Source organism: Camellia sinensis, chromosome 3, assembly GCF_055761805.1.
Source record: "Camellia sinensis isolate YWXY chromosome 3, ASM5576180v1, whole genome shotgun sequence".
Classification (NCBI taxonomy): domain Eukaryota; kingdom Viridiplantae; phylum Streptophyta; class Magnoliopsida; order Ericales; family Theaceae; genus Camellia; species Camellia sinensis.
Genome location: NC_138963.1, coordinates 26622402 through 26636888, shown reverse-complemented (window position 1 = coordinate 26636888; position 14487 = coordinate 26622402). Strand labels below are relative to the sequence as shown.

The window sequence follows — 14487 nt, the reverse complement described above, 5'->3', positions numbered from 1 at the left end:
ATTTAGCTTGATGCTCATATCTCACCTTCAATTCTATTCAGTTTCAGATTTCAAGTTGATCTTGAAACTCCAAAGTCCTCATCACCACTCAAAAAATACAGCTTTTCAAAGCTAACCAAAGCAATCGGCAAGAAAAAAATACACGACTCATCCATGATCAAGATGGTAGTAGACAACAAGGACACAACAACAAGAGAGCCCTCAAAAGAACTAACCCGAGTCTTCTCCGAGGACTACGATATGGTGCACCGGATAATCCTGGACCCCCAAGGCCCTGCCATAAACCGGTGGAACAAATGCCTCTTCATTGCCTGCCTGGTTTCTCTTTTCATCGATCCCCTCTTTTTCTTTTTGCCAACTGTTAAGGACAGTGCTTGCATTGGCACAAGCATGAAGCTCAAGGTCGCACTTACGACCGTTTGATCAATGGTGGATGTGATGTATATGGTTCAGATCATCGTCTGGTTTCGAACAGCTTATGTTGCACCACCTTCTAGGGTAATTGGGAGAGGAGAACTGGTTTTAGACCTTTCAAAGATTGCTTCTACGTATGTTCAGAGGGACTTTTGTCTTGACTTGTTGGCTGCTGTACCCATCCCACAGGTAATTCACTAATTTCATCAGTTTATAAAGAAACATGTTAAATCGAGAGAATTAGATCATAGAATTAGATACAACTCTCCTATATGAATCCGATCATATTATCAAATACAACCTGTGAGTCCCATCCTATTTGATAAATTACTTAGTATTATTGATAGCATTGACATATGGCAATGTCACAAGCGATACTGAATAATTTTTGTCATGAAAGAGAAAAAAGTGAGAGAAAGTCTTCTTTTTTTTTTTGGAGTCTTTGGTTGTATGTGGATATTAAATTTGTGGATTGAAAAAAAAAATGAAAGAAAAATTAGGGAAAAAAAGAGAGAACGGACTTGGTTGTGTTTTCGAAAAAGAAAAAAAAAAATTGTTCAAAACACCTGTCGTTTTTTTATTTTTGAGTGAAAACAAATTTCAAAAACTTCTAAACAACTTCTGAAAATAATTTTCAGAATAATTCGCCAAACAACTTTTTTGAGTTTTTCAACCATGAAAATAGAGAGCAAAAATCAAAAACACGTTTCTATTTTTCCTTTTGTTTTTCTTCCCTCTACAAATCCAATCCAAGGACAACCTAACAATTTCTCTCAAACCTTCACCCATTATATATATATATATATATATATTGTGTTTCTTCGTGATTATTAAAAACAGGTTGGTTGGTGAAAGTTCTAGAAATTCCTTAGATGTTGATTTGTGATTATGTATCAATTTTAAGTAGTATAAAACAATTCCAATCAAACAATCAAGACAAATCGACACAACGATTTTACGTGAAAAAACCACAATTGAACACCTCCAATTGTGATAAAAAACCATGGGCAACAGTCACAAAATAATCTACTAAGAAGATATAAAGGAATTACACAGGTATACTCTCAATTACCTAGTGAATCCACGCCCAAATTGAACCAACCTCTATGTGCCTCTTCCAACCCGTCTTCATCTCGGAATTGTCTTGACGATGAGCCACTCCGGAATGCACCAAAGTTTTAGGCTCGAATTCTTCAGAATCCATTGAAGAACAACTCTCACTTTTGTGTAGAACAAATAAATAATCCTTTGATGTATACTCTTTCAACCATGAGTTGAATACTCAATCAAAACATTAAAAAAAACTAGCAAAATATCCCCAGATATAAACCCTAGAACCCAAGAAGAAGATCTGGAGCAGTAATCCTAGATTTGGAGCAACTTGCGAATTTATAGAATCTGAAATTGCGAGGTCCGCTCGAGCGTGGGAATTGACGCTTGAGCGGGGACACTATATGAAATGCTCCAAACAGGATGTACGCTCAAGCGGGGATTTCGACGCTCGAGCGTGAAACACGGATCACAGTATTTTTGTAGACTTACCAAACTTTTGGAACTCAGCATTCGCCGCTCGAGCGGGGGAATGGACGCTCGAGCGGGGAGGCAACTTTGAATGCATTTTTACGTTTTGCTTCGGGGGCGTTGCCCCTCGACCCCGCGAGCTGACCGGGCAGCTTGACCCCCGTCATAATCAGCGAAGTGGTAATCTTGAAAGTATTAACATCACAAACTTCTCTGCAAGGCATAATTCAGGTTGGATTCGCATCTAAAAACTCATAGCCTCACTGAAATAAAAATGCGAAAACAAATACAACTGAAAGGAGTTTTGTCAAACGGGGTTGCCAAGAATAAAAACCTAACAATCTCCCCCTTTGGCAATGCCGTGACAAAACACACCTAACAAATAAAATCCTAATCACCCCAACCCATTACAGCCAACAAAAGCTAACTTCTTTCTCAAGGTCATGATCTGCAAAACAGTTATTAGTGTCACAATCTCCAAAATAACTATTAGTCCCACAAGAGTATAGGAAAAAGCAATAAACACATGGCTAGATTATCTTGAAGCATGAGATGAAAAACATGAATAGATGAAAACTAAGACTCATGAAAAACAACTCTCTAACAACAAAAGCAAGATCATAAACCACACAAGCAATGATATGACGATGTAAATACCAGGAACATGTAAGAAGGAAATAATTAGCAAATAGTGCATAGCAACTTGCAAAATAATTAAAGCCAATCTCCCTTACCAAACAAATCGAAGTGTCCATGCTAATAAACTCTTGCAAAGATAAACCAAACTCCCCCTCACTAAAAACAATGAACAAGAAGAAAACGACAAAAATAATATGGTGGGGCAAGCAAGAAATCTCAGATTTGTACCTTAAAACACACAAGATTATCCAAGAAGCACAATTACTAGTAAACACAGTGTGCACAATTTGTAGAAGATTCCTCATGAAAGAAAGTGATGCATTATGTGAAAAGCATAGATCCCATGATAAAAGTGTGTGTGTGACTCTTGGAGTTCGACAAACACTAGATTCAATCCTAGTAGTGATATGAAAGCTGGACCTCCGACAAGAGAATCTAAGCACACCTAAGGAAAGTCAAACCACTAGGAATCAAGGGGTATTTGGTGAGTAAAAGCAGAGGCTCCCCCTCAATCAATGAATCTTTTTCTTTTTTTTTTCACACACTTTTTTTTTCTTTCTTTGGCACATTTTTTTTCTTTTCTTTCTTGTGCACAGTTTTTTTTCTTTTTTTTTTGCACACTCATTAGCGGCTGACACGTTCAAGAGTATGGAAACCGAACCAGAGAAGCATGGATATAATAAGGATGGCCTAGTTGGTGACTCTGAGGTAGCCTTTTCCTCATGGCTGGACTGCAAAGAATTAAAGGGAAAGTCGTGGAGGTGCAAAAAGATGGAAGGTGGTTAAGAGACTCAACATCACCCATGATATGCTAGTATAGGTCAATTCCTCTAGAAAAGCAAAAGATGTAATGCCAAAAGTCCAAAAAAAATAATCACTAAGGCGGAAGACTCCGATATTTTCTAATCCAAGAGTGTGTACAGAATGAGACATACTAATCAAAAAACACATACTCCAAAATGAGTAATGACCACAGAAAGCATACATATTAACAGGTAATGGATATTCTTATCAATTCCAATATGTACCAAGGATCACTCAAAAATTTTAAGCTTGCAAAACCATACTAAGAAAATCTTTTTGGAATTTTTTTTATTTTTTATTTTTTTCTTAACCAAAGCAAGACAAAAAACGAACACGCACACATTTTTTTTTTCATTAAAAACAACACACAGAAACCCAAAAGCTAAAACAAATAAACAAATTAACACAAGTCAAGTTTTCTCACTCAAACCGCTTTAGTATAAACAAAGTTGTGAGCATTGCGGTTTTTGGGTGGTGTCTTGACATTGTGATTCCCTTTGCTTTCAATGGGAACCCGTCTCGACTTGGTTTCCAACTTCTTATTTTTTGGTCTAGGCAAATACACTCTCCTATGTAACTTATAACAATAAGGGCGAATATGACCATGCATACCACAATAATGACAAATAAAAACCGGGTGTACAGGGTGTACCTTCTTTTCTTTTACCTTACCAACTCTAGGAAGTTTGAGAAGTTCATCCTTATGTTGAATTTTTTGTTCCCCCTTTCCTTGAGTTCTTGTATCATGAGATGTGGAAGCACTCTATTTTTGCTCTTTCTTACCACCAAACCCAATGCCACTCTTGTCAGAACAAATTTGTTGAGACCCAATGATATTGTCCAAAGTCTTTGATCCTTTGTTCCAAAGACTAGTGGTAGCCATAGCACACTTGAGTTCTTCATCTTTCTTGATGATTAGTTCTTCCAAGGCAAGTTGAGACATCTCGAGAGCTTCAATCTTTTCTTCATATGTTGCATAGATTTGCTGTAGCTCATTCCTCTCTGTCTCACAAGTCAAGAGTTTTACACAAAGAGCTTGTCGATCATTAGAAATCTTAAGGGCATCATTCCTAGCCTCGGAAATCTCTTTCTTTAATTTGACATTCTCACTTTCACATGCTTTGAGTTTCGTAGTGAATTTGTCATTCAATTTGGATAAGTTAAGAGACTCCCTATACAACTTTTCATAAGCTTGCTCAAGCTCTTCATCATCACTCTCTGAGGATTCATCATCAGTGGCATTCTCAACCGACCTCTTCGGATACTCTGTTCGTCCTTCAGTTTCAGAAGCCGCCATGAAAGCAAGGAATTGTTTATGTCCCTCTTCGCCTTGATCTTCGCTGTCACTTTCATCTTTATCAGATTCTGATTCATCATCCCAAGTGATAGCGAGGGCTTTCTTCTTCTTCAAACGAGTGGGGCATTCTGAAGCAAAGTGGCCAAATCCTTCGCATTCATAGCATTGGACTCTTTCAGAGTTCCCTTATATCTTTCCTTTCTCCGTCTTGGCTATAGAATTAATTTTGAGTTTATCTTTGCCTTTAGATTTATGAGTATGAGAAGATTCTAAAAGATTAGGATTCTTTTTCAAAAAAGATTTTTTAAATTGTTTAACAAAAGCAGCCGTAATCTTAGAATCTATCTCACAATTCTCATCAAAATCCTCTCCAACTCTATGAGCACTACTAAAAGCAATATCTTTTTGTTTCTTTTTGAAATTCCTATGTGCCTCATAAGTTTGGAGATTTCCAACCAATTGATCCAGCTTGATATTGTCAACATCTTGAGTCTCCTCAATAACCATAACTTTTGGTTAGAACCGTTCGGGCAAGGATCTCAAAATTTTTTCCACAACTTTGGATTCTGGTATTTTTTCACCTAAATTGAAGCTGGAATTTACAATGTCACTCAACTTCGCATAAAATTCATCAAAGGTCACACTATCTTTCATTGAAAGGTTTTCGAAACTAGACGTGAGCCTTTGAAGTTTTGAGTGTTTAACAGAAGGAGTGCCCTCATGAATAGTTTGTAAGATATTCCAAGCCTCTTTTATGACTTCACAATTACAAATTCGACTAAACTTTTCAGGTGTGACAGCACAAAAGAGGGAATTGATAGGTTTACTATTCCAGCTACTATTTTGGTAATCAATTGTGTCCCACTTTTCAATTGGTTTGGGAAAAGTTACTCCATCAATGGTAATTGTTGGTTTGGTTCACCCATTCATGACAGATTGCCAAACTTTTTCATCTATAGATTTCAAAAACGATCTCATCCGAGCTTTCCAAAAAGAATAATTGGATCCGTCAAGTAAAGGTGGTCTAACCATAGAATTTTCCTTACGAATTGAATCCATTATTACAAATCAAACAAGATCTCGCTCAAAAGTTTTAAAAAATAAACGAGCAACCCGCTCTGATACCAATTGAAAAATCTAGAAATTCCCTAGATGTTGATTTGTGATTATGTATCAATTTTAAGTAGTATATAACAATCCCAATCAAACAATCAAGACAAATCGACACAACGATTTTACGTGAAAAAATCACAATTGAACACCTCCAATTGTGATAAAAAACCACGGGCAACAGCCACAAGACAATCCACTAAGAAGATATAAAGGAATTACACAGGTATACTCTCAATTACCTAGCGAATCCACGCTCGAATTGAATCAACCTCTATGTGCCTCTACCAACCGCGTCTTCACCTCGGAATTGTCTTGACAATGAGCCACTCCGGAATTCACCAAAGCTTCAGGCTCGAATTCTTCAGAATCCACCGAAGAACAACTCTCTATTTTGTGTAGAACAAACAAATAATCCTTTGATGTATACTCTTTAAACCATGAGTTAAATACTCAATCAAAACATCAAAGAAAACTAGCAAAATATCCCTAGATATAAACCCTAGAACCCAAGAAGAAGATCTGGAGCAGTAATCCTAGATTTGGAGCAACTTGCGAATTTGTAGAATCTGAAATCGCGAGGTCCGCTCGAGCGTGGGAATTGACGCTCGAGCGGGGACACTATATGAAATGCTCCAAACAGGATGTACGCTCGAGCGTGAAAACACGAATCACAGTATTTTTGCAGACTCACCAAACTTCTGGAACTCAGCATTCTCCGCTCGAGCGGGGGAATAGACGCTCGAGCGGGGAGACAACTTTGAATGCATTTTTGCGTTTTGCTTCAGGGGCGCTGCCCCTCGACCCCGCGAGCTGACCGGGCAGTTCGACCCCCGTCATAATCAGCAAAGGGGCAATCTTGAAAGCATTAAAATCACAAACCTCTCTGCAAGGCACAATTCGGGTTGGATTCGCATCTAAAAACTCATAGTCTCACTGAAAATAAAAATGCGAAAACAAATACAACTGAAAGGAGTTTTGTCAAACGGGGTTGCCAAGAATAAAAACCTAACATACTGACTCAGAAATGTGTTAGAATATGTTTTGATACTAAATAAGTGTTTTATTTTTTTTATTTATTTTAATGCCATTTCAGGTGTTGGTTTGGTTTGTAATTCCATATGTTAAGGGTGAAAATATGCTTGACATGAAACTATTTCTAAGATCAATTGTGATGGTTCAATTCCTTCTGAGGCTATGTCTTATCTTTCCTCTCATCTCAAATAATCAAGTCCACTGGGGTTGTCATGAAAACTGCTTGGGCTGGAGCTGCTTACAATCTCATGCTCTTCATGATGGCCAGCCATGTAAGCCCTTTGTTTCGTATTTGATTTCGATATTTTTAGAGCAATACTACAATTCCATAAATAAAAATCCAAAAAATATCCAAAATTTAACGTTGATAGTCTAGATTTACTTAAAATACAGGACCACAACACAAACTTCAAATGTGAATCATATATTTGATATTTCTATATTTTTTTTTTTTTTTTGCATTCCTTTTCTGGAACTGTAGAATTATCAGTGAAGCATTATTCTAAAATTGTAATTAAAAATGTCAAACTTAGAAAATTGTTCAAAACTTAAAATCTACAGTGTAGAGATTTAAACTTCTTGTTATGAAGCCACACCTAGAAGATAAATCTAGTCTGTAGATTTCAAATTTTGAGAGCTTTTTGATAATTTTTCTGAGTACGCTAATTTTTCGAATTTTGATCCACATAATACAACTTTTGTTCCTCTTCCCAATTTGGAATCATGACTATCTTGTTTAAAATTATATTACAAAGATAATTTAATGTACGAGACACTTGACATTTAAAAAAGAGTATGAAGTATATGGCCTACATATCTTATTAAGTGCTCATGCCCTTGACTCATTGTCATTACTATTTCACTTTAAAAATATATATATTTAAAAAGATGAATATTTAGTCTCTACGTCCTTGGTATGGGAATAAGATTGAATCCAACACAGTACCTAAGTTTGTGACTAATAATGTAGAGGCTTCAAACAAAATTGCGATTCAAGTCATGAATTGACTAAATTGGCGTTTTGGATTAATTTGTGAAGGTAATAGGTGTAGACACCCCATTTTTGACCGACCTTATGACTCAGACGTCACCAGTTGAGTGCTCGGTGATGTTGCATATTGTGCTCGTTCTGAGGTTTCAGAGTCTCTGCTACGAGCCTTGCCTCCGGACTTCGGGGCTCTTTTGTGCTTTGCCTCGGTTTGCGAACCAGGTCCTTTTTTCTCTGTTTTCTCTTCCCGAAGGGAGGGAGAGGTCCCATAGACCATCTCTAAGTGGCCGTAGGCTACGTTTTGTGGTCGTAGGCCATTTTTCCCGTTTGGAGGTCAGTTTCCGATTTTTGGAGCCGTCGGCCGTGCGCCTCGGTTCGGGACCGCTTAATTACCTCCGATTGCTTCGATTTTTGGCACACACCTTATTTCCTCCATTTAGAGGGACACTGTGCTCGGGAGACCATCTTCGTGGTCATACGCCACTTCTGGTGCCTAACAGCCTGTTTTCGGGGCCCCGGACTGCGCGTTTTGGCCCCCGAACCCTCGTTTTGCATCCGTCTTGGTCCATTTTTGGTAGGGACCCTATTTTCATTTCTAGGGAGATGGTAGGATGGTGGGAGGCCACCTTTTCCCCTGAAAAATTAGTTTTCTCATTTTCTCTCTCCAAAAGCCAGTTTTTTTGACAGAAAGTTGGTTTTTCTCACTTTTGAGCCACAATTTCTGATTTTTCATACCATCATTGTGTTGTGCTCATCTGGGAGGCCACCAATATGGGTAGGCTGACCAGTAATTCTTCTTGACCCTTTTGAACCCCTCTAAAAAGCTGGTTTTTCTCTCTCCTAGGTCACTTTTTCTGATTTTTCACCACAGGGTTGTGTTCTACTCATCTGGGAGGCCACCTTTCTGGGTAGGCCGACTAGCAATTTTTCTTGACCCTTTTGACCCCTGGTCGGCCGACCAGGGGGAGTGGCCGGCCGGCCACTTTAGCTGGTCGGCCAACTTTTTGCTTTTTGCTCTTCTCAAGTGCAACACAACTGTGCCAGCTGTGAAGCACTTGACCCATTGTCCGAGATTTTGAGTCTTTTGTTGACCTTTTTTAAGTTGGTTTTGACCCTCTTGCTTAGCTTCTTAGGGAAGCTTGACTCTTTTGTCAAGTTTCTTGAGGAAGCTTGACCCTTTTTGGTCTAACTTCCTCAAAAAGCTTAACCCTTTTTGGTTAAGCTTCCTTGAGAAGCTTTGAACCCCTCTTGAGGCTTCTCCAAGAAGCCTTATCCCTTCTTCTCTATATAACCAACCCTCCATCTCATTTTGCAAGGGTTAGAAAGTTTGGCCAAGGCACATGCACTCCACCCTCCATAGCCTTTTTCTCCAAAGCTCCAAACCCTAATTTTCTTGGCCATTTACACTACACCTCTAAGCCTAACACCTCCACCACCCATTCCAGCACCTTGGAACTCATTTTCAAAGGTTCAAAGCTCACTTTCTTGGTCCAGGGTTGGCTGTATTGCTGTGCTACAAGGGTAAGTCCTCATTTTTTTCATTTTTGCATTATTTTGCTCTATACCTTAGCTCCATTTGCAAGCATTTTCGAGCCTTAGTGTAAACTTAAAATAGCCTTATTTTGAGCTCCTCTTTATGTTTGTTTAAGAGTAATTTTCTGTTTGAGGTCTCCTACCCCCTTGAATGCTTTATCTCTCTTTTAGGGCTTATTTTGCATGATATATTAGCCTTATTTGTGAGCATTTTTGGACCTCAACCTAAACTGAAGAAATTTTTTTTTTGACCTCCTCATTAAGTTTGGTTGAGGTCACTTTTCTGTTTGGAGTCATTTTCTTCCTTGCATGCTTCATTTCTCCATGTTTTGAGCCACGCATGTGAGCATTCGCATTGACCTTGTTTTGGCCTCTTAGCCACTGAAACCCAGGGCCTTGATGTGTCTTTGAGCCCCAAAATTATAGAGGGGTGACCCTCTCACCCCTCATTCTCTTTACTAGCATTGTTGGCCTTCCAAAGGGACTCTATTTTGCATGCATTGAAGTCATGTTTCAGGCCTCATTTTGTGAGTTTTATGGTCTGCATAAGCTCTGTCCAGAGCCCATTTTTCCATATTTTATGTTTACAATGCATGTGTAGAGCAATCCCATCCAAGGCCTTTCAAAGGGGCCTTTCTTTACATGTTTTCTAGATCCATTTCAGGGCCAATTTGGTGAGTTTTAGGGCTTTCATAGTCCATTTCCAGAGGTGGTTTTTCTATGCTTCATGTCTATCTTGTATGTACTTAACAACCCCTTGCATGGCCCTCCAAAGAAGCCCCTCATTTTTGCATGCATTGGCTGCATTTCAGTGATTATTTGGGCATATTTTGGCATATTGTATTCACTGTTTTTGGCTGGTTTGATGAGTTCTCATACGCTTCATATACATGCTATGTAAACCATGCTTGTTAGCCAATGTTGCATGCTATGTTAGTCCATCATGTTAGCACCTTTTGGCCATGCTTTAAACCAGAAATGTGCATATTTTGGGACTGCCTTGGCTCTGTCTTTATGCTTCATGATCAAATAATACTTGCTTTGTGCGCTTGGGGTTCAATGCATGTGCCTAGTTTTGAGTTTCGGAGCTTATTCCATGCATCGGGTGCCATATTTCCATGTTTCGGGACCATTTAGCATCATGTTTCAGTGCTGAAATTTACATGTTTGAATGCCATCTTGCATCCCTTGTCATGCCTTGGTAGAGTGGTATTTTATGCCATAGGTTCGATCCTCGATTTGCGTGCATGTGTGCACGTATTTCGGTTGTCTCATTTTCATCTAATGGCCACTGATGTAAGTGTGGCTGAGGCCCACTCATGTTGGTGTAAGTCCATTGTGCATTGTGTATGCCATTTCAATTCATAGCATTGCGCATGCTAGGTTGCATGTTAGAGCATTGCGTAGGCCATGTTACATCGAGCATTTGTGTATGCCATTTCATAGCGTTGTGTATGCTAGGTTGTATGTTAGTCGCATTGTGTATGCCATCTCATTTGCATCGTGTTTGGGATAGGAGTTAGCCCAAGCACGGGAAACGAGGTACGTTTCGTACTCCAAGTGACGGAATGTATCTCAATTCTCTGTCGCCGACACTCCGGATAACCCATGATGGAGTTTAGGTCTTGTTGTGTTTTCATGTGCATTCATTTCACATTGAGTCGTGCAATTCGACTCCTCGGCCATCATGCATCGATATGCGTGATTGATGACACGAGGATCGAGGCATGCATACACATGTAAAAATACTTTGCCATGCCCCTTTCTTGCTCTCTGTTGCAGCAAACCAGAAATTAGCAGCCTTCTAGAGCTTCGCACAATATCCCGGGATTAATTGCAAATAGAGGCAAACCGGGACATCGCAAGGAATCTCCCGACAAAGGCAATCCGAGCATGCATCATTCATCATTCGGAACAGAGCCGAGGCGGTCCATAGCTTGCATGCTAATTCCCTGCTTTCCTAGATTAATTTGTTAATTAATTAGGATTTTGTATTTATTCAGACTGTACTATTTATTCGGACTGTATATTATTTATTCGGACCCTCCAAGCGAGGGCATAACTGTAATAAGTGTGCGTGCGTGTGATGTATGTCTTCCAACCCCACGTCTTTCTCCCTTTTATTTACCAGCTTATGATGGTTAGTTTAGGGCATGTTTCAATTAGCATACAGTATGATAGCATGTTTGCATTCATTCATCTGTCTTGCGTGCACCGGGCTCAACGCATCATACTAACTGCATTTGTATTTCAATTCCAAATTGAATACGTGTTAGCTGTAGCATTATCATATGCCATGTTTAGAATAGCCGAGCCTACTGTAGTTGCATTTTTGCATGTGTTGCATTAGGCATTTCTGTATAGTTAGAATCATGCATGGATTTCTAACATACCTTTTGTTTTGGCTTGGAGTACTCGGTAAGTGTTTATGTTTCAGCATCCTTGCATGTGTGTGAGTGACTGCCATGATAGCATGCTTATCATGAGGCTATGTGCTTATGTGATGTATCTGCCTAAATGCCTGTGGGTGAATGTTGGATTATCTGAATTGGAATAATGCATTGACTGTGAGTTTTAAGCCCACTAGATAGTGGCAAAACCATTTTTTCTAAGCCCACCCGAGGGTGGCAAAATCTGTATTTTTAGCCTACTTACGAGTAGCAAACCGCTTTAAAAAATAAACATGAAACGTTTTATTCCAATTCAGGCGATCCAGTTTATACTTGTATGCTGTGCGCATCACATAGTAAATCTAGGCTAATAACCGGAATAAGAATGCATAATGTTTTCAAAACTAGATATCGTGGTTAGTAGAGGCCGATCTTTGATCGGGCGAGCGGGGGTGCTCACGAAGTGACCTTCCCCAATCGTACCTAAGTTCCCGAGCCGAGGCAACTTTGGTGATGACGGACACGTGGCCTTAGGCAACGAGTCAGGGTTTCCTAAATTTTTCAAAATAAAATATTTAGGTGGCGACTCTGTATCTGGCAAAGCAGTCCATGTTTGGCATTTCTTTCAAAAAAATCTATTTTCAAAAACGAGTTGCCGGATTTGGACTCTTTGATGATTCATCGGTCTTGTATTGCACTCTGCGAGATTAGATACTGGACTGTGACTTTGAGTCCTAAACTGTAGTGAGCCCATATGAACAAAACGGGGGATTTCCTCCCGGGACGTTCGGGGACGTCTACAATAGGTGCCAGTTGGTACCGTACCTTCTAGCAATTGATAGGCAAGAAGAGTGTTGGAAACAAGCTTGCAGCCTTGAAGGCCCCAATTGTGAGCCATGGTTTTTTGACTGCAGCAGAGTAGATGATCCCAATAGAGCTGCCTGGCTTGGATCAAGCAACATCACCAATTTATGTGATTCCAGTGGAGACTTCTTTCAGTTTGGAATCTATTGTGATGCACTTAATCTTGGGATTGTAGAGATCAAGTTCATTAACAAGTACTACTTGCTTGTACTGTCTATGGGGGGGACTCAGGAACCTCAGGTAACCATTCTTCAAACTTTTATCTCTTCACTTCCTGAAACACAGTTTGCAACATTTCCAATTGAGTAAATTGCTCTTTAATATCCTGTATAATTTTCTTTAAATTTTGTGCAGCCCTATAGGGCAGAATCTCTTCACGAGCACCTACGCTGGAGAAATAAATTTTGTGATTGTCATTGCGATTCTGGGATTATTGTTTTTTGCTTTGCTTATTGGGAATATGCAAGTAAGTGTTTTTAGCCATATGGGCTAAGCTAATGGTACCCATAATCTCTATTTTTAATAACAACCAAGAACACATTCATAGATTTGTATTTTGTTTCCTAATAGTGAGAACCTTGTTATGCAAATGTTTTTATGGACAAGAGTACCTGACATCGACAAATATGAAACTAGAACGGTGGAGGATAAGAAGGAATTATACAAAACAATGGATGCGTCACAGACAGCTACCACACGAGCTGAAGGAGAGCGTGAGGAGGTACGATCATTATAAATGGGTGACTACTTGTGGTGTTGATGAAGAAGACATTCTTCGAAGCCTTCCTTTGGATCTCCGTTGTGAAATCAAGCGCCATCTCTGCCTTGATCTTGTTCACAAGGTCAGTAGTAGTCTCACTTCCGTTATTTTTCCGTCCCTTTCTTTTCCTTTCGCCTTCTAATAAGAATTTATCAACAAATGCTTGTCAAACCAAGTAACCTGCAATCCAAGATATGCCAACATGTGATCCTATCCACATATAGTTGACGACATTGTATCAATATCAGTGATAGTGACATCGGACAATATCAGTCAATGTATCAATGATGTCCCAAATTCAATACTATAACTGATATATCGATTGATATTCAAAATTTGACACTTTAGTGCTTGTTATTGGCCGGATGGAATTGGACTAAAAAAAATATTTGAATCTAGTGGTTTAGAAGGGTATTATTTGTCAAAAGCATGGAATTAACAATTCTCAATAGCTTTGTATTGATTCACTTAACTTATTAAAAAAAAAATGTTTTTTTGTGTAGTTTTAAAATATGAAATAGGTGCCACTTTTCAACCAAATGGAGTAGCACATGGTAGTCTCAAACCCATGCTCTTCAACCAACGACATGCTCTTAATCATTCGTGGCCACTTAGACTCCTCCACCACCGACGGCGGCCGAGTCGGCTTCTTCAACTCCTTCCTCCTCGGCCCCAACGACTTCTGCGACGAAGAGCTCCTCACCTGGGCCCTCGATCCTCGCTCCACCTCCACCCTTCCTCCACTCACACCGTCAAAGCCATCTCCCAAGTCGAAGCTTTTGTCCTAGCTTCCATGGACGTCAAATTCGTGGCTTCCAAGTTTCGGAGATTGCATAGCAAAGAAATGAAGCACGCTTTTTGCTGTCATTCGCAGCATTGGAGGACTTGGACGACGTGTTTTATTCAGGCCGCTTGGTTTCGGTATAAGAGGAGGGAGGCGGCGGTGCAGAGTATTCCGGGGATGTATGCGGCGGCGGCGAGAGGTGGTGCTGGGAGTCAATAGTGTGGATCGGAACCGGATCTGCCGAGCCCGTTGCAGAAGCCAAAAGAACCTGATTTTTCGTTTGAAGATATGTAGTTTGTTTATGTGTATATACAGAATAGTGAATGTATATTTTATTTGGTAAAAAAA

At 39.5% G+C, this 14487-nt stretch overlaps 1 pseudogene across 1 annotated transcript; it reads left to right on the top strand.

Moving 5' to 3' along the window:
- Positions 1-2: 2 nt before the first annotated feature.
- Positions 3-14433, top strand: LOC114313446 (putative cyclic nucleotide-gated ion channel 15; annotated as a pseudogene). Its single transcript, XR_014363336.1, has 6 exons — positions 3-603; positions 6882-7103; positions 12538-12835; positions 12950-13067; positions 13204-13437; positions 13877-14433. The product of XR_014363336.1 is annotated as a putative cyclic nucleotide-gated ion channel 15 (transcript).
- The last annotated feature ends 54 nt before the right edge of the window (positions 14434-14487 follow it).